This window comes from Rhinolophus ferrumequinum, chromosome 2, assembly GCF_004115265.2.
Source record: "Rhinolophus ferrumequinum isolate MPI-CBG mRhiFer1 chromosome 2, mRhiFer1_v1.p, whole genome shotgun sequence".
NCBI classification, from domain to species: Eukaryota; Metazoa; Chordata; class Mammalia; order Chiroptera; family Rhinolophidae; genus Rhinolophus; species Rhinolophus ferrumequinum.
In genome coordinates this window covers 6,505,928-6,527,281 of record NC_046285.1, presented here as the reverse complement: position 1 = coordinate 6,527,281, position 21,354 = coordinate 6,505,928, and the positions used below count along the sequence as shown (strand labels likewise).

General features: G+C 33.9%; 1 non-coding gene across 1 annotated transcript; it reads right to left on the bottom strand.

Moving 5' to 3' along the window:
• Positions 1-19,498: 19,498 nt before the first annotated feature.
• Positions 19,499-19,605, bottom strand: LOC117014818 (U6 spliceosomal RNA). Its single transcript, XR_004421617.1, has one exon. It is a non-coding gene; the product is annotated as a U6 spliceosomal RNA (small nuclear RNA).
• Between the last annotated feature and the right edge of the window lie 1,749 nt (positions 19,606-21,354).

Genomic DNA, 21,354 nt, shown 5'->3' with positions numbered 1-21,354 from the left:
CATTGTGTGAATGGCATTGAGAAAGAAGAGGGCTGCCTTGGTAGCAGGCACCTGGCAAATGATACCCCTGCAAATTAATTGGAAAAAGGACTTTGCAAAAAATCAACCTAAAGCTATTTCAGTCTAGGCCTGTATAAAATAAAAGTTACATGACTGAAAATCTGTCTTCCATGCAAAGAAGCGATACAGCAGTATTTTGAAGAGTCCTGCTTTGGAATTTTAACTTCTCTGACTTCAGTTTCTTCATCTGTAAGACGGATATTATAATAGCAATATAATACTTACCTTACCAGAGTAAGGTAGGATATGATAAATGCAATGGTCCATGAAAGGTGCTTAGATAATGCCTATTGCATGAGCACTAAACAAATGTTAGCTGTTATTTTATCTGCTCCCTACACCATCTCAGACTTAGCTCTGCTTGTACAGCCTGAGGTAGTATGAAGACAGCTTTTGCTTTGTGCAGAATTCTTTAAAATTATATGTTGAAAACATATGTATATGTGTGTGTGTGTATATAAATATATATCTACACACACACACACATATATATAGACTATAAACTGATGAATATCTATAAATTATTACCAAATGAATAAGTTGGGCATGTATTAACATTGTTTCCTATCTAGTGCTTTGTGGATTTAAACGGAAGATTGTTGTTAGTATTATTGGATGTTTACACATCAAAATTGTAATGATTATATTATATTAATATTTTCCCCTGACTAGACAATATACTTACATTTAAAAATATTTAACGTTATAAGTACCCATAATTAGTAGAGCAAAGGTCAGTTAAAAAGTGGAATCATTAGGTTCGGAACAATTATCTGGTTCATTGACTTGCTGTGACATGTATGTCATGTATATATACAAGGTAGGGCTTAGAGAAGACACTTTAATTAGTTCTTTTCTCCATTAACTCTTCATGCACCTTGCAGGTGTAAAAAATATAGCCAATGAAGAAGTTGCTCTGAATCTGAATTATCGAAACTTAAAAACATGATGAAATACTTGTACAAAACATGCGATTTATTTTAGAAGAGCAAATTAAGACTATGCCTCTCATAGAAGATGTGCTAGCGTTGTTAACTGTGACATTCAGAAATGTAGTAATCACATTGCAGTATGTAACACGGTATGTTAAAGTCAGGTGCTATAACTTCTATTGACTCCAGTTTTGAGTTTTGAATAATAGTCTGCATATCCTACTATGAATGCAAATACTATAATTTGTAAACAACCTTTAGTGGTTTCTGCAAAGTGGATTTAATTACTTCTGGATTAGTCTGACATCAAGAATTTAGAATATAGTCAAGTTTGGAATGAACTGTTCAGTATAAAATCTATGTACGTTATTATCCTGTGTACAGCACAAAACCTAAACCATACTCTTTTTTTTCTCTTAATTGACTTTTTTGTCTGTTTTAAAAGAAGTAGTTTAAACCAAGTTAGTAACGTAAATGAGCATTGAGAAGCAGACACAATACTAAACACACATGCCGTTTTAACTCTCTCTTTTTATTTTAGTTTAATACTGACAGGGTCTACTGCAACTGGTAGGGCCTTTTCATGACTATCTTTCTATAAATCTGGTGGGTACTCATTCTACTCTGTTATTATCCAAGTATATATGAATAAACTATCTTTGAAATAGCATTAAGTATAGGCAATTATTAGTTGAGCCTAATTTAGTTTTGCAGAATAGTATTTCATATTCTGTAATTCTTCCATCAATTATATGTTTCCACTAATATAATTTATAGTTCAAGAGAATAGATAAATTAGAAGAGAAAGGATGTATGAACTGTATATAAGGCCACATTTATTTTACATACAAGAGTGGGTGCTTAACAAACAAAATTGACTTGGAAACTAAACCCTTTGGAAACGTTTGTCAATCTTTCAGATGGCTGATCTATACCAAAAAGGGAGTCAGACTATATTTGTAATGGAATATTTAAAGAAATCGATCTCTATGCTAAACTAATGCATCTAGTACCACCTATAAAGGATGTATTTGTCAGTAATTCTGTGCTTTGACTGGACTGCAGTCTCTCTGGAGGTAGGGACCATTGTGGCCTCCTTCCCTTGGCTCCCCCAGTCCACCCCCACCAGCCTCTTCTCCTGTCCTCCTCCTCTAACTGTACTCCATGGCCACAATGACCTTCTTCAGCTCCTGCGAATCACTTTACTTCTTTCTGTCTCCGCCTTAGCTCACTCTCACTCATCCTACGCAGATACCAGCACAAAATTCATGTTCTCTTACATGTGGCTCTCGTCATAGTCGTCTACTTCCCTGGTAGGAATGTGAGTGTAGTGATGACAGGATGTAGATCTTCCTATTTATGGCTATGTGTAAGTCTCCCTGTTGGGTGTAGTATCCCACATGTAGCTCAAGACCTCTATATACTTGCTGAATGAATGAATGAATGAATGAATGAATGCTATGAAAAATATATGCCAAATAAATTGTTAGTAAGCGAATACGTTGTTTCCAAAAATTTTTTCTGGCCCTAAAATGCAAACTATTTTTGTAAAAACTATTCATGCACAAATGTAATTAAATATATTTATATTTACATGCTCACTTTGAGCTCTTAGAGGGCACAGTTAAATGTTCAGGTGCAAACGCTAGCTGTGTCATTTGCTAACTGCATGAATTTGAGCAAATAACTGAAACTTCTAAAGCCTTCTCTGTACAATGGATATAATAATGTGCTCCTTCTGGTGTTGCGAGGCCTCCATGGATATGTGTAAGGTATATAAGGTAGTGCGGGCGTGTGACAAGCATTAAATATTTGTTAGTCTTTTTGGTTTTGTGCAATGAATACTACTAGTAATGGAATCTCTAGCACATCTCAGAGTGGCTACAATATCAGGTTGTCATTATAGTCAGAGTTGCTCCTTTTATAGTGTCAGACCTTCAGAAATGGTATTTTGTGTATCTCATTGTAAATCACAAGAAGGAAGATGTTATGATGTTGTTGAAAGTGTAGCATGACGTTGTGGTTTTGTGACCTGAGTTACTAAGCAGTTGTGTGACTTTAGCAGAGTAACAGAACCCTTCTGGGTTTCTACTTGGCTTTGAACAAAATGCTTGAACAAAATTATCTCAGAATGGACATTTTACCATTGGCGCTCAAACACTTAAGTCATTGCCTGGAAACTTAGCCCCTCTTTCAGACTTTGAGTCCTGTGGGTATAGCGACAGTCTTGCCTTTGTCAGTTAGGGGTAGGGAGGAGGTACAAAAGGGGTTTGTCATAACACTGCCAATATTTTACCCAGTGAAATATGGGTTAAGTAAACCTTGTGGCAACCTGAAGTCTAAAACACCTCTTTTGATATATATATATATATATATATATATATATATATATATATATATATATATATTTTTTTTTTCATGTTGCCAAAGCTCATTGTTATGGGTAGAAATTTGGAATACAATGCAGTAGTGAAATGTCCACACCACCTGTCTCTCTCTCTCTCTCTCTCTCTCTCTCTCTCTCTCTCTCTCTCGACCTATAAATAGCCTGAATTTTAGAAAATCCTTTAAAACACTAAGGCTATCACTGATATAACTTAAAGTAGTTCTCAATGATGACTGCTTGTTCCCTACATGACAGGAAATGGCCTCCTCAGTCATTCGTTTTTTATTTGTGTCTGAATGTGGATATGTATAAATGGTGCACAATGGCACATTTATCCTAGATACAAAGGGAGGTGTTCACAACCAGAAGTGGCATTTGATACAGAAAGGGAGGGTGTACCCACACACATAAGCAAAGGGAGGCAACTAATGAATAAAACATCATTTTAGAAGTGTAGAAAAGTCAGTTGCACCATGTTAAAGCTGTTGCCAGGCAACATATCTTTTCACAATAAACTCTTGTGAGTCAGATAACTCCTGGAGACACTGAATCGGCCAATGTGACTGCACTCAGGCAGCGTCTGCAGGGCAGAGAAGGCTCCCAGTTCTGCACACAACATCAGGAATGCATCTCTTCTTGTAACAACTTCTTTGAATCACATCACTTGTTTTTGTCTCTCCATGGGAATTCTCAGTCTTTATGTCTGAATCTCTCTTTATCTTCAGGCAGCCAGGAAGCACATGCAGATCAGAACCCATTCTTCACGGTCTAGGGCTGGGAGGATGCAGGCATCCCACCTCAGGTATAGAATGTGCAGCTTCTGCAGAGGAGTTTATAAATATGAACAGCTATGGCTAATTGAAATGGATGTTGGTGAAAGAGAAAACTACAACTCTAGCAACAAAACAATCCTCAAGCGTATTTATGAAATCAGCAGTGATGACGAAAAAAACCAAAAAAACCTCAAAACTTGGTCATCAGGAAAGACACAGGACAGACACATCAGGAATAGTGATTGTCTTTTTGAAGATGGAATGAGATGACCTCAGGACCACCCACCCTTGTATTAGCAGAGCAGACTGAAAAAGCAGATTTTCCAACAGTAACTTGCTGTCTGATATCCTGGCAGAAATACAAAAACATACTTCCATCTCAAATTTATGGCACCATAATGTATTCCCTCTAAGCTTTCCAGATCGTCCCCATTGCCAAATGTGACCAAAGCATAATCACAGCGACTAAGCAAATTAAATGTTCGGTTAAAGACAAGCCCGCCAAGAAAAATGAGTAAGGGAAAGAAAAGACCCCAGATTGGTAATAAATTAACACCACGTCAGGCTTTCTAGTCAGTGAGCTCACAGCCTGGTCTTCAAAGAGCTGCTGTGGTGCCATGTGGTCCATGTAGGGAGGTTCCCCTCCTAAGGGACGAAACACATCGCACAGGCCGGTGCTGGCCTTAAGTCCTGCTGTAGTGAGCACATGCAGCAGCAATGGCCATGTTTTAAAAGATGTTTTTGGTTATTCTTGTGTCATATTTTAAAGTATATCTCATTTTTCTTTGTGGTAGCAAGATAAGCAGCATGAAAAAATTTTTGTTATTTTAAGATCAATGAGATTTCAATATTTCCCATGTTTATTGAATGAGATTAAGCGTTTTTATGTACAAATTCCCTCACCCACATGCTACACGTTAATATTTGAAAGCATACTTTTTCATGTTTTACTATCCTCCCATTAGCCGTTTTCTTGTGTAATAATTTTCAAAATATGATTGTATTAAATAATATAACAATTCCCTTTTCTGGGGAAGAATGAATTAAGCTAACGAAGACTGAAAAACAACAAAGATGGAGGAAAAAAAATGATGCCTCTTTTATATGTATTTGTGCAAATTTTGGAGTGGGATATGGCCCTTAGAATTTATATATTTCAATTATTTTGTGTTATAGTTGCAGAAATCAAGACCCTGAAATATGAAATTACTTACTTAAGTTAATCAGTATAATTCATTAGCTGTTTCAGAAATTGGGCTTATAGATTTAGCAGTACTTTCTTTTATTTCTGCCTGTTTCTTATAATGAAATAGACTTAAAATACAAATGAAAGAGTAGTGTCTTCAAAATTTAGAAAATAAAGGAATAAAACTGCAATACTGTTTTAAAATAAGAACCTATACTTTATAATATATTTCTTCATTCCTTTTTAAGATCAAAATTGATTTACGAGAGAACTCTATCTAAACATGTGTCGTGAATATAAAAATACAGGTCAGCAAATGTCAAGTACTTGTATTGTGTAGCTATTTGTATAGCTATTAGTCATTCTAATAAGAATGACCATGCCTTATTCAATATTTTTTCTCTTTTTTTACTTTCCAAATGTACAAAAAGGAGTAAGTTATAAGTAACTTAAAAAGAACTTAAAATGCTGTTAGTGATTGTTATGAATTGATGGTGACCTAAAAATTATAGTGTATTAAAATCAATGGTCCAATTTTACAACTACATGTCAATTTTTCTTAGAACTAAATATTATTACTTTATTACATACCTCAGAAATTATACTGTGTATCTGGCATATGAGTTAGTCATCTTAAGGCATTAATCCTAGAGAAGGTGCTAAGCTTATTCACCCGTGAGACAGAGATAGTAATACTTGCCATAAACATTCAAACAGGGGCAAAATTAATTCACAAACAGAAACTTAATGTCATTTGTAAAGCACCATGCAAACATAAGGAAGTATTATAGTCCTTATATACAAGTATTAGGAAACAAAGGACTATATTGTATTTTCCTTCCTTTGTCTCAATGGGCAAATAATTAGCAGGAAATTAGTGTAGCAAAGACATATTCTGATTAAGAGGTCAACATCATGTAAATATCTGTGGCCTTTTTGAATACCTGGGCATTTGAAGGTATGGGGAAAATATGTTTGGGCAATGGTTTCTTCTTCTTACATGTCCATGAAGTTTTCCTATATATTCATCATAGTTTTGAAAAAATTTAAAATGTGTGTTCTGAATAGACTTAAAATTTCACTACAAATAGTGTTACAATAGAAATAATAATTAATTTTGTTACAGAAATTCATATGAAGTTATAATAATTTCAGCCTATCTTTTGTAACCGCTTGTTTCTCCTATTGCTTTAAAACTAATTTAAGCCACATTATATACAAAATTAAATCTTACTTTTATAGCTACACCCTTGGGGTTCAATGAAAAGGCTTTATGAGCTAGAAATTAAAAGTACTGGTTGAAAATACTATTACATTATACCAGCTATTATTAAGGCAATTTACAAAGTTGGTGCTAAAACTATGCACATTTTTCATTGTTAGCCCTCATATATTCCATAAGCCCATGGGACTGTTTGGTATATAATTTGGCAAATAAAATCAATTTAAGAGTAAATAGCAATTCAATGGCATTTATCACAAAAGAAAATTACACTATACCAACAGCAACATTTACTTAACTCAATTTTGTTATGAATTAACACATTTATACTAAATGGTTCCAGGAAGACATTTGGGTGCTACACCCTCAACTACAAATGAATATGGTTTCAACCTGGCAATTTCTTATTTGAAATTGGGAAAAAATGATAACATTTATGAGAATGATAACATCTACTTTTAACAAAATATACTGACTTTTTAAGACTCTCATACAGTTTCTCTACAAAAGGATGCTGTGATGTGTACACGTGTTTATGTTGTATGGAAGTCTGATGGACCCCAGACAAATTTAAAATATATTTCATAACTTAGAAAGAATTCTAAAATAGATAAATAAGTCTAAGCTCGATAATATACAAACATATTCTTTTCAAAGACTTGAAAAGATTACTAATATTTGATTCATTAATATAATTATGTATATACAAATATGTAAATTTATCCTCTTTAATTTTGAGTTAAAGTGCTTTACAATTATTCCATATGACTCTGTAAGTCTCAATGAGAAAATATTTTAAAAAATCAAAAGATACTTTGCAACATTCCTGAATTTATTTTATTAAGTGCCTTATGAAATTTTTGGTGGTACACAATATTATGGTATTTCATAATGAAAAAGCTTCTCTATCATGAGAACAATATTTGACAGCTTCCAGCATGAAAACAAAATGGCTATCAATGTTTTCTGTTGAGTTTAATTTTTGTGTTCATATGCAGTAATAAGTGATATTTCCACATAGAAGTATTTTTTTTGGTTTCTTCTTTTCAGGATAGTTGAACAGATTGTAGTAACATTGCAGATCAATAAAAGTAAAGTTGTCTTTATTGTGTCAACCATGAGGGTTAGGAAGAAACAGCGGATAATTTTAGGATATAAAAGAAGTCATTAGAAAGGATGGAGTGAAAAAAATGTGCCTTTTTCTAAGTCAGGAGAATCCAATCTGTTTGTGAGAACATGATACTTGTTGGGCCAACTCAGGGGTAACAGATCCAAATATCTACATGCACCTGGCACTGTGTGAATTGTGCCAAATACAAGCCCACAGGAAATGACGGGCTTGTGATCAACTCACCGGCGAGGGATGCCTACTTGGATGCAAGCAAATTGAGAAAATTTAAAAGCACTGTGAAGCCAAAGCCAACCTTTCCAAAGGCTGAACTTACCCAATGGGATTACTATTTAGCAACCTCTGAAAGTTTAGCATTACTCTCTGCGTGTAAGAGTGTGTGCTTGTGTGTGTGCACATGTATTTTCTGTTTCTAGCCGTAAGTCCCTACATAGATGGAGTGGGAAGGGGCACCATAACTGGTTGAAACTTTCCACACTGGCAATTCCACTAGATTTCAGAGAATGGTGGGTTACTAATGGGGTAGAAATCTACCACATATAGCTTATGGGTCCTTGAATAGATTTTGGCTGACTAATAGGTAACTTTTGGTGAGGGCAAAATGAAACATAGGAATGATACATGTTAAATTAGTGAATTATTTAAAATTTCTACCTACTCATTAGGACAATTTCTATTTTTTCCAAAACATACAAAAATGAATTTGTACCTTTACTTGGAAAAGCTGAAAACTATTTCTTTACTGGATTTCCATATTTATAACTTCAGCAAATAATTAATGTAACTTATTTGATTTCAGGAAAAGTAATTCAATTTTATGATGTCTACACCAATTAAATTTATCAAGGCTCATAAATTATGAGAATAGAATGAAACATAATAATGTGTGCAATTTCAACTATCTAAAATGTTTTTATATAAGATTTGCTTTTATATATTAACTTAAAAATATTATTTTATAATTTTATAATAAAACACTATTAGTTTAAGAATTGAAATTTGGATATAACCTTTGAACAGTTCTATGTAATGTTAATAATAAGTATTATTTATTTAAAGTATTCTGGCTGTTCCTATTCATTTGGAGCCATTAATCCAGGAACTTGTTTGCTTTCAAGAAGTAAGACTGAAGAGCAAAGCTGTACATTTATGATAAAAAGAGAAGATAGCCATAGAATTAACATTTAATTCCCTAAACAATTATTGTCTCCCTAAACAATTAGTTCATATGCCTTTTCTAATGTCTGTAAATGAATGATTTTAAAATATGACTAATAAGTAAATGGGGAAATGACTACATTACTTAGGAATTTTATTAGGCTGTCAATTTAAATACTCATTCCTCAGGCAAAGTGCAACTTCATGTTTAAATAAATGTATATTAAACACTTTAAATTGATAGCACCAACTCTTCCCCAGGGTATGAATCATTTAGACTTTTCTAGTATACTGTTGTAAAGCATGACATTACACTATATAACACTACATTAATCTAGTATATTAATACCTTTGATTACAAATTCACCATTAAGAGTAGCAAAATTTTATTTTTTTCTGTTATGTCAGAAAAAAATATTGTTTCAACATCAACTGTATCAATTATTTTAAAAACAACAAAATCTCTAAATTTGCTCCATTAAATGGTCTTTAATATATAGATCATTAGCCAATTAAATTTAAACATTTATTCACACAAGAATTCACAATCAAAATGCATGTGATTTTGTTCTCTGCCCTAGAGCTGTTAACAGATAAACTATTTTATCTTATTGTTATAACAGCTCAGTTTTGGACACATCAGAAAATTATAAGAGCAAATTGAAATGAGATATTTAATGTTATACTGTTCTTCTCTCTTGAAAGCCCAGATTTTAAAGTTCCAAATTATACTGAGCTGATTTTCCAGTTTCAAAGCTGTCTGACACTAGCATGTTTTAAGTTATAGGAATAGTACAGCACTAAATCATTCCCAGGGTGCAAGAATACATTTAAAAACTTTAATAGCAGTGAGGTTTTTACTACATGACAGATAACACCTACACATTATTAACTGATTAAGAACATATACGAAGGTAGCATTTAAACATGAACTATTTCCATAACTGGAAGCAAATTGTTTAATTTTAACTTGCTGTATTTGAAGATTGAGGAATATTGCATTGTTTAAAATATTAATGTATAATTTTCTGCTTGACCTTTACAATATCTGGGCAGAATGAATACCTAAAATGGATTGGAGGATTGTTTATCTACTAATTTTCCTAGATTATTTGTAATCAATAGCGTATTAATATTATGTGAAAAAAGGATCACAAATAATTACAGATAAATGTTCACAAATATTTTTAGTAAGTTAAATTTCACCAACTTTATTTTTGTAGACCCTTTCATGTTTATAAATATATATAATATAATGTCTCACCAAGTCTAGTAAGTGTTTACTCTGAGTCTGACAGATAGCCAATTCTTCATTAATTAAATATGTCTACCCAAGTTGGTTTTTTAAAGACATACCAATGAATTCAAATTAGTTTGTGAAATGGTAGGCAAATCAAATTTGGATTCCCCTACTTTGAATATCCACTTGTCTAGATTCTTCCCACCTGCTGTCATGTGTTAATTTTTTTTAAAGCTTCATCTGTTTGCAAAAAAGAAAGAAATTGGTATTGTCTTGTGTTGTTTCATCCTTAAAGCGAAACCATTTGCAAGAAAATTATAGGTCCCTAGTGTTGAGCTTCTTTGCATATTAATTTTGTTAGCCTTACCTCCTGTGGTCTTTAGTTCTAGAAGGCCTATTAGATAATACACAAGATAAATTTTTTTCCTTGTATCTTTGAGCTAGTATAAAATACATCCATTTTCTCTTAAAACTGAAATTTGCAATACTAGTCACGCATATTTTCCCCTATTTTACAAATAGAGATTTATTTAATTAAGCATGTTATGCACTGTAATAGTCAATATTAGTTATATTTCTGTAACCCAAGTTTTTGAGAATATATATTAATGTTAAATACAAGTATTGCAGTGTTCTAAACTGTTTAATGTAATACCATGAAATGAGAACTTCGAATAAAAGTCTGAAGTCAATAATTACCTTTTACTGTAAATAGGTAGTAGTTTAAACAAGTATATAAAAGCGAATCATTCATATATATTGGAAATGCAATGATATGAAAATAATCTACTTTAAGTGGAAATCATCCATTGCTAGTTACATAAGCATATGAGGATATACTGAAAGGACTCGTACTTATCAATTTAAAAAATTCCAGATGTTACTCCTTTGATTTCTCTTTTATAACATTTCTTCAGGATCTCAAATTAGTTTACACTGTTTAGGTTGATCTTATTTGAACGATAATATATTGAGAATTCCTAAATTTAACTTAGAAGTATTGAAACAAATTTAAGAGATTAAATATGACAATAAAGAGGGAATATAAGAAGATGAAATAGTGATTCAATTTGCCATTAGATCTCTGAAGTTAGACTAATTAAGAATAAAGAATGTAGAGTGAGTTTGAGAAAGCTTTTCCTTTTAAAAATCGGCACTGCATTTTTAGTCGGAACACCAAAACTGTGCCTGTACAGGCAAAATGAGCACTGCATCTTGTTGAGAAGAGGCTCAGGAGCTTACACCCTGAGAATTTTATAAATTTTTAGGGTTATTCTACCTTGTTGAATTGTTTTTGCTGTCATAGACAGGAAGCAATAAAAACATTGTTACTGAAGTCTAAAAGTAATTCTTTTGTAATATTATTTAAAACAAATCGATGATGATTTGTATTAATGAAGGAAAGTTTTAAGCAAATATTCACCAGATTTTTACATTTGTATATTTTTTAACATTATGAACTTATAGGTACATAAAGGTATAAGGCTAAGGAGAAAACAAAGTGCTTTATTATTAAAAATGATATATCCAATATTGACTATTAAAAAAACTGTGGATTTGTTATTAATAAAAATCTCTTCAAACTCTTAGAACTTTCTGAGAGTTGACATTCTATGTAGTCTAAATAGGTCAAAGTGATGAGAAAAGTAAAAATGACTTGGTGACATAACCTCCTCATCTGAAATCTAAGATTATGTTACTATTAACTTTTCAATGTATTTGTAAATGTGTTATTATATTGAAGTAAACATTAAAACGGATTTTACAATATATGAAATCACATTTCAAAAATCCATCAAAATGTTTTGATGGGAACCAGGAAATCCTTACTTTTATGTCTAAAATATACGTGTTTTTTTATCCATCTTGAGTAGAAAAATCACAAAACATATACATTTCAGAGATAAACTAAAACATAGAACACAGAAATGGGTTTAAATAAAATTCTTATTTTAATTAGACATTAAGTTTTAAGGCAAACATGGACCAAACACCTGAGGAATACAAATTACCACCTTATTGGTTCTAAACTTTTAATATATTTGTTTTCTTGCTATCAAAATATGCTTTGTTTTCCATTACAAAGCTCATGGATATTAAAATTATAATAGCAGTTTAATAATGTGTTCTTCTATGCTCCCTAATTTTATTGCTTTGTTTATATAACTACTGAAGAAAACATTATCCAGAAAAATGATTTTAACCTTTATGTATCTGATCAAAGTACAGAAGTCTGAAAGCAGGCCCACCTTTTTTAAGAGTAGTCTTAAGAATGTTGTGTAGATTTATTTAGTTTCCTGGCTGGTGGCTTATAACAACAGAAATGTTGGAGGAGTAAGTTAGAGAGTGACATACGGTGACGTATTCTCCTAAGGAAGGCAGTGACCACAGTCCCTACTCCTTTGACTTCTTCCACTTGTACTTATGCTTTGAAGCAGGAAATAATGTTGCTATTCTATATGAATTTAGATTCCTTAATTCCCTTGCTCTCTTATTGATTCTAACACTGGGGAAAATGCATGAAGTATATGATGTGATTCCTTAGTATTTATTAATAAGGAATGGGTATATTTTTAATACATAGAAAGATAACCTTGGCAAATAAATACTTTTTAAAAACTTTAAATATGTTTCAATTAAATTTCAAAACTGCACAGTTAAATTCAGTTTTTTGCCACACTCAAGCATATGCTTCTTACTTCTTTATCCTATGAAACCTAATCTTCTGCACCTATTAACTTACCTCAAATTTTACAATAACGGTGATACTCTGATTCTTGTTTATGCTACTCCTCGTATGTCATGAACATTTCTAACTGTTTTCATTATGTACAATGTGTTCTAAAATTTCTCTCATTTTTCTCTCTCCAAAACTAAGTCACATGCTTTCCTCAATGCCCAACTCAAGCCAGTCTTCACTATCCATCTTTCCTTTCTCCTTAGTGCGTACAGATGTTATATCTATCTGTATGGTGCTTTGTGGTGTTGGGTAGCTGTTTTATTTATTTGTATGTTATCTCCTCAATTTAAATGCACATTTCTTGATAACGGGGCCTGGTCATAGACTCTTTAAATAAAAAAACTTAGAATAAAAATAAAACCCCATATTTCCTATTTCATTGTTCAGTATTCTTGTCACTTTATCATCCTCTATGATAAAACAGGGTGCTTTTTTGAACAGGCTTAACTAATTCATTCATATTTAATTGTTATATATCCAATCAAAATAAAAATGTGGCAGCATGCTTATATGTCAAGGAAGCTAAATTCCTTCATGTATGTATGCGGCGGCTACTAGAAGTTTACCAAGTGAGTTCAATAAACTTAAATAAATCTATTTCTTTATTATTGCCACAATATTTAACAGAGGTCTGGACATAAAAAGTAAATGTTTAAAAAATAATCAATACCAGTGTGATATTAGTTCATTTTATGGTATCTTATTACCTTATATTTCACTTGATTACATAAAATAAGAAATACTAGATTACTTATCTTAACAATCATGTATGTACACTTGGTTTATCTTTATGTAGCATATTTATGTTTTTCAGTTTTGTTTAAAAGTCGTTAGGTATGTATTGGTATGGAATATTATTAGCATTATATAAAAATGAATTAGCTAAGTCTGTAATTCAGGTTATAGAAAACATAAAATAATGTTGACATTTCTATCCTTAAAATTAATATAATCCAAATCATGTTTTACTGAATATATTTACGTTAGACATTTTTTCTTTTAAAATATAAATGAATAAATATAAACAGCTTTTCTGACAATAATTTATTAGAAGTATATTTTTATTTTATACAGTGTGGATATTATAATTTTAAGTGAGGAAAGTCTTAAAAATTAAATATATTTTTAGCGTAGTTGGATTATTCTTGGAGTTTAAAAGGTACATTTCAAAAACGTTTATTTCTGTTTCTCATTATAACTCCCTTGAAATATAATTAATTTCTATAGACTAGAAAAGCTGTCAGGGCTTTTTACATTTTTTGAACAAAGACACCCTATTCTCTTCCTAATGTAAGAAATAAATGCAAGGAAAATAGATGCTGCAATCAGGAAATGGAAAAATGCAAAGCAGGAAATGAGATAGATGCCATGCAGAAAAAGAAACAACCAACGGCAGATGTCGTTCAATAAAACATCCACTCAGGAGTGTCCACATGAGGCTACTTTCTCCCCAAAGGAATCTACTTCCACTAAAAACACGTTTGGCTGTCACATATTACTCTCAATCCTCACTTGATCAATTTGTTCTTTGGTTTTTAAGTGACTTGAATGTGTTTTTAAGTTGCTTTCAGTTTTTGTCTCTTAAACACGTTCACATATTGAACAATTAAGATGAATGATTCAGATTCAGTGATAAAATATTTCCAGTTGGTTTGTGATGTTTTATTTTAAATTTGTTATATGTATATATTTATTATATGTACTGAAAATGATATCAAATATTAATTTTGTGAGCTTTGAAATGGTAAATGGAGTTTTACCATCACATATATTCTTGGCCATATTTATACACAAAAAAATGTTTTAACTATGTGACAGAAAAATCATTCCACTTGTTAAGCTGAACAAATGAAGAGTCTTTCATATATAATTTAATAACATTAGGTTTTCTTCAGGGGCTGGTGCAGAAGTATCACTGCAGGTTGTCTAGATTAGGGAGAAAAGAGGGTTTCCTCTCTAGATTTAATGGCAGGAAGCATAAAGAAGTATAACAGTAACCTCCTCTAATATTTCACTTAATTCTCTGGGAAATTTGTTCTATGGAATAATGTAGAATAGTATGTACCTTCTTCCCACAATACTATAAATATCTCAAATATCACAAAGGCATGCTTTCCTAAATTGTATGCTTTATTTTATTGTTTTGCTATTATTTATTTATTTATATTCCATTTCATCTCCCCCTGTTTTCAAATCTTTCAATTACAGTTGACAATTCAATATCATTTTATATTAAATCAGGTGTACAGCATAGTGGATAGACATCTATATAATTTAAGTAGTGATCCCCCTGTCTAATCTAGTACCCACCTGGCACTATGTATAGTTATTGCAATATTATTGACTATATTCCCTATGCTTTACTTTACATCCCTGTGACTATTTTGTAACTATCAGTTTGTACTTCTTAATCCCTTCACCTTTTTCACCCTGTCCCCAAGCCCCTCCCATCTATCACCCCAATAAATCTAGTCCCCATCTGACACCATACCTAGTTATTGAACTATAATTGACTGTATTCCTTATACTGTACTCTACGTCCCCATGACCACTGTATAACAATCAATTTCTACTTCTTAATTCCTCCCCTTTTTCTCTCACCCCCAACTCCTCCTCCTATCTGGCAACCATCACAATGTTCTCTGTATCTATGAGTTTGTTTCTTTTTTATTTGTTTATTTTGTCTTTAGATTCTACTTATAAGTGAAATCATATGATGTTTGTCTTTCTCTGTCTGAGCCCAATACCCTCTAGGTCCATCCACGTTGTTGCAGATGACAAGCTTTCATTTTTTTGTTATAAATGAATAATATTCCATTGTGTATATGTACCACCTCTTTATCCATTCATCCAGTGAGGAACACCTAGGCTGCCTCCACATCTTGGCCATTGTAAACAATGCTACAATGAACATATAGACGTACATGTCCCCTTGAAGTAGCATTGTGTTCCTTCAAATAAATACGCAGAAGTGGGATTACTGGGTCCTTGTCTCTTGTTATAGCCTTTGTTTTAAAGGCTATTTTGTCTGGTATAAGTATTGCTACCTGTTGTCACACAGCAGCCTACCTGTCTGTCCCCTCGTACCTACCCCTAAAGAAAGGAGAGTCTGTGAGACTAATCTTTTCAGGGACTTTGCTTCACTTTTGTGCTTGCACCTTATGTCTCCCGGTTTGGCCCCGTAGGATGGCTGGTTAGCCAATGACGAATATGATTCAACAAGTGGGGGTGGTGGGTAGGGGGGGCAACTCAAGCCAGGCACAGTCGAGTGGGGACCAGCAGGAGAACTCACGGGGGTTGATAGAGGTGGACATAGACCCCCACCTTCCCCTGGTTAAGGAGAGCTTCTGCCTTTGTGGCTGTATTCCTTCCCACAACCTGCTTGGGAAGAGATTCAATCCTGTAATAACATCAGTTCTCCATCTATCCATTTCAGTAAGTTTCAGCATAAAGGTTTTGTCTCTTGGGGAGGTACATCCTGAAACTGATGGTTCAGCTGTTTGCAGGCAAGTGTAATTAGTTCAAATCAGTTTCTTAGTATAATGTGTGAAATTCACAGACCTTGGAGAAAACAATGTTGCTTTCTTGTGTGTGCATCAATAAAAGCCTGCAAGGCAGCCCAATTCTGGGCTCTCAGTCCTTTGAGGCTGTGAGACCCTTGGCCCCTGTTTCATAACTTTCTTGATTTCTGTTTCTTACTTTCTTAATCCTTCGCTGCCCCTTCTCGTTCGTTTACTGCCTGTGTTGCGCTGGACAGGACAGCTACCCAAGATTTCCCCCCCCCTCCAAATTGTGTGCTTTAATAAGACACTAATGGAACAGAAGATCTGTGTAACCCATGTTACATACATGAACTAATATTTGATACGAAGACTTCATACAGTTACTGAGCAACTCCAGCTGACCTTTGTTTGCCAAAATAACTCCTCTCTTTCCTCAGGTACAAAAGCCAAAAGCTTGTTATTTCTTAAGCCGTTGTTTGACAACATGGAGCTCTGATATAATCCAAAAGTAAACTCTCAAGGTCAATGGCTTGGAGTAACATAAAGACAAAGGGCTGGGAAAGCCATACCAGAGCTCAGCACCGGCAGAAGGGAGGTGTCCAGAAGAAGAGCACACTAGACACACTGCTCACTTCGCAATGAGACTGGCCCTGAATGTGGTGGCATCCAGGAGACACCAGCTCTGGTCATCAGGGATGTGTGGCCTATCACCTTGCCCCAGTGCTTACAGATTCGAGAAGAAGGTAGAGTTCCTGGATTGCATGAATACGGAAATCTATTACTTAGCTTTTCATAAGGAAGAAAAGAGAATGGAGCAGACCTGTAAATTTGTGTATGCAGAAATAACTGAAACATGAAATGAGCTCAATGTTAGACTGAGTTTGACATTTGTCCTTGAAGGTGTATAAATCCTGAAACCTGAAATATCTCTGGAAACTGTGGAGACTGTCAGACCATTAGTGGTTTGATAGTAAAACTGAGGCCCAAGAGGTAATACTTATTTTCTGTTGCTTGCAAGATCATGGGGAGCCAGATGACTTTAACTTTGAATAGGTTTGGAGTACTCCTGAGGTTGGGAAAAAAAACAATTGTGACCCAAGTACCAAAAGGCCACATATTCTGTAACGAAATTGACGTAACCTCAATCTGGATCCTTTGTAGGAGTATCAGGGCCATGGATGAAAGAAACCTATTTTTTGAGGTCAACTTTCCATAATATATGGTCAATTTCATTTTCTTTTGATTATTATTTTATCAAATTTGGGTTATTTGAAACTTCAAATCACTATTTTTGAATGCCTACTATGCACACAGGTCTGAAGTAGTTGCAGGGGATATAAAGATATACATGTCAGAACTTTTGCTCCATTTAATATGTGGTTGGCAAGATAGAAAAAGTTTTAAAACAATATAAACAATACATAGTAAAAACAAAATAACCACAGAAATTGAAGGTAGCATATGATAAGATCAGAAATCAATAAATTCTTCATGGTTTGTATTTAGTGGTCACCATAGCACTCTACTAACAGGGAAAATGTGTGTGTATTCTATGTGTTAAAAAATTAAAATATTAAGAGTGTAGGTTGGCATCCAGAGATTGGGCCCATGGTTTTTGATTGCCTGTTGCTCCTATTCATTTATAGCAATGTGAAAAACTTTGGCAGATGTATAATGTGTGTTTGTAATCATTAATTTATTCACTGAACAAATATTCTTTGAGTGCTTACAATGGGAATGGAAATGTAACTAAACAAAACATACATGATTCCTCCTTCCTGGAACTTGCTGTCTGGTAGAGAAGACAGATGTAGAATAGTTAATTTCGAGTGTAATCAGTGTTACAAAAAGAGATGTACACAGTGTTATGTAAGTATATGCCAAGACCTAATCTAGTCTGAAAGTGTTAGAGAAAAGAAATGCTTTTTAAATCAAGAGCAAACAGTAGATAACTTTGAGTTAGGCAAATGGAGACAGAGAGAAGTAAATGGATTTGAAGGGTACTTAAGAGACATAAAATGACAAGACATGTCAACTAATGGCATGATTTAAAAGGGGGTAAATGACAGATTCAGTCCTCTGGCTTGAATAATTAGGTGGATTATAGTGTTGTATTTACAAGATAAAGAGCCTAGGGAGAGGACCAAGTTTGGAGTGAGGAGGTGGCAATGGAGGAAAAGGAATAATGCATTCCTTAACTGAGATGTGAGACTTCCAAGTACTGATACCAAGTAGGTGGTTAATGATTTGAATATTGTGGTCACAAACTGGTTTGGGCTGGATATACATGCTTGGGGTCTTCATATATAGTGTGGAGGCCCAAGGAATGACAACAATGAAGAAGGGAGAGGCAGCAAGAGGGCAAGAAAGGGACAGAGGAGAAGAACGGAAAGAAGTTTTGGAGAAGGAAATGCTCAGCCATAGTAATACTCAGAAAGGTCAAATAAGAATTGAAAAGACTCTGCATTACTTCATATACAGTGCTCTTCCAGTTATCCATGATAACCAATCACCCAAGACTTAGTAGTTTAAAGCAATAGTTTATTATCTTTCATGATTTTGGGGTGGATCAGGCTCAGCTGCTCTGTCAGATAGCTGCTGAGTCTGGAATCATCTGAAGATTCATCAGTCAGAACAGCACAGATAGCTTCTTCCCTCACGTGTCTGGTGTCTCAGTGCTACACTAGATGGCCTCTCTCCTGCAGAGAAGCCTACACCTCGTACATGGCGGCTCAGAAAAAGAAAGCAGAAACTGCAAGGCTAGCAAAGGAATACACCTAGACATGATACAATATTACTTTTGCTGTCATAGGGCTACCCAGATACATGGGTGGGGGTGTGTGAAAAAATATGTTTCTCTTGATGAGGGAGTAACAAGGTCTTACTGCAGAAGAATGTGTGTGATTGGAGATGTGGCTATCTTCTGAAAGTATTTTCTGTATGCGTTAATGATTACAGTCATCATTTTTTTGCATATTACATACACTGATGTAGTAGGAGCTTTGTATACAATACCTTCACAGCTCACTACAAAGTTTTTAAGGTAGAGATTGTTATCCTCATATTACTAGGTGAGAAAACAAGCTCAATGTGATTAAATGTTCTAGGTGTCACAGCTAAGAACACAGCAAATACCCACACATGTTGTTTTTTATTTTCTTGTTTTTTTAAAAATATGGAACTCTTCATGAATCTGCCTGTAATCCTTGCGCAGGGGCCATGCTAATCTTCTCTGTATCTTTCTAATTTTAGCATATGCACTGCCTAAGTGAGCACCACTCATGGTTTTTTATGTTTAGTAGACTCCTGGATTCATGGTATTGTCTAGAATTATTTTTAGGTGATAATTAGTAAGAAATACTTGTCCCATTGTCAGTGGGAAATATTTATGAGGGACCAGGAAGAAGTGGAGGAGGAACGGAGGGGAGAGAAAGTTAGAAGAAAGAAATGGAAGTTTCATGAAGATAGTAACTTGCTAGTCTTGTTTACTCCTGTTGTCTCTAGGGCCTAGACTAGTGCTCAATAAATATTTGTTAAGTGATTTAAAAAAGTACTTAACTAGTTTCCATTTTTGACAATTATAATTAACAATCCAAATAATACCTCCATCGATATATGGCACTTTTCCTTAAAATATTGCATTATGAAATTAACTTATACGTTATAATGGCCAATACCACCGCCACCACCGTCACAATGCATTAGGTAGCTACCTTCCGGGACCGTTAAGATGCATATGATTATCCTCAAAATGCTCATTGTTTCAAAGAAAATGGGAAAATATGAGGACGTTAAGAAAGAGTCCTTTAAATGTTTTTATCATTCTGTAATACAGAGATTACAAACCAAAGACCAAATGTATTTATAAAAAGATAAGGAGTGTATCATGAAAGGTTTGTGTTTAAAACGAAGCTTGGGAAAAATCTTTTGGTTAGTATGAGACCATTTCATAGGATTTGCCTGGTTCTTTGAGTAAGGAAGAACTTATTTGAATAAGGAAGACACAGTGGTCATCCCTGTGCTCCATTATTTCTGAGATTCCAGGAAGGCAAGAATGAAGAAAGACCATAGATATAAGGAATTGTTGGAGAACATTGAGCATTTCTGAACAAAAGTTCCCTTTTTACCTTCAGTGCCAGCAGGTAGGACCTTTTGAATGTTGCCCTTTTCCTTTTTCAGCTCTTTTCTTTTTACTCTTCTGTGTGATCTTGTACCTCCTGAACTTGACAGACACTGTGCAGGTACCTGGCTGGCACTTGCAGTCCGAGCTAAACTCAATGAAAAGTGTTGCAGACTGGCTGTAAAATCCCTGTGATTTAGGGCCTATCAAACCTTCCACTGTTTCTACGAGGACAAATTGTTGTGAAGTACAACGCACCTATAAAGAGGGGACTTACAGGAAGCATGTATGTTACTGTGCCACAATGACGGTGCACTTCTTCACCACCGATAATTTGTAAGAGACTTTCATAGTTAGGAATGACGAGCCTGAGTCGTTAAAACCACAGAGATCATTGTAAAGCCTATCATTTGGGTCTTATTAAAGCCATCAGTGCATTTTTATACTGGTGAGGTCTGGTCAAAGGAATTTAGTTGACTCCAGTTTTAATATAAACTAACACCATAACGCTTTCAGCAAGAACAAAGAAGCAAATAAAAACAGGCATAATTTGATTATTCTTTTTATTAGAAGTTAAAAGTACAGTGTCTGGAATAAAGAAATAAATAGAATTACTATACTCATTCTGATCATACCATAGCTGTGGTACTGAATTTAGTTCTGAGCATCATATTTATAAGAAGAAGACAAGTAGTACACTGACTGAGATTATTTCAAATGATGAATATTAAAAGTTACTGGAGAAGAGACAGGAAAAGGAAATATAAAAGGAAAAGACATAATATCCAAATTCTCCTAGAGTTACATGGTGGGCAAATCAACGTTCAGCAATGTAGATTAATTTCCTTGTGTGCTAGTGAGAAACCTATATTCATTCATTCATTCATTCATTCATTCAACAGTTA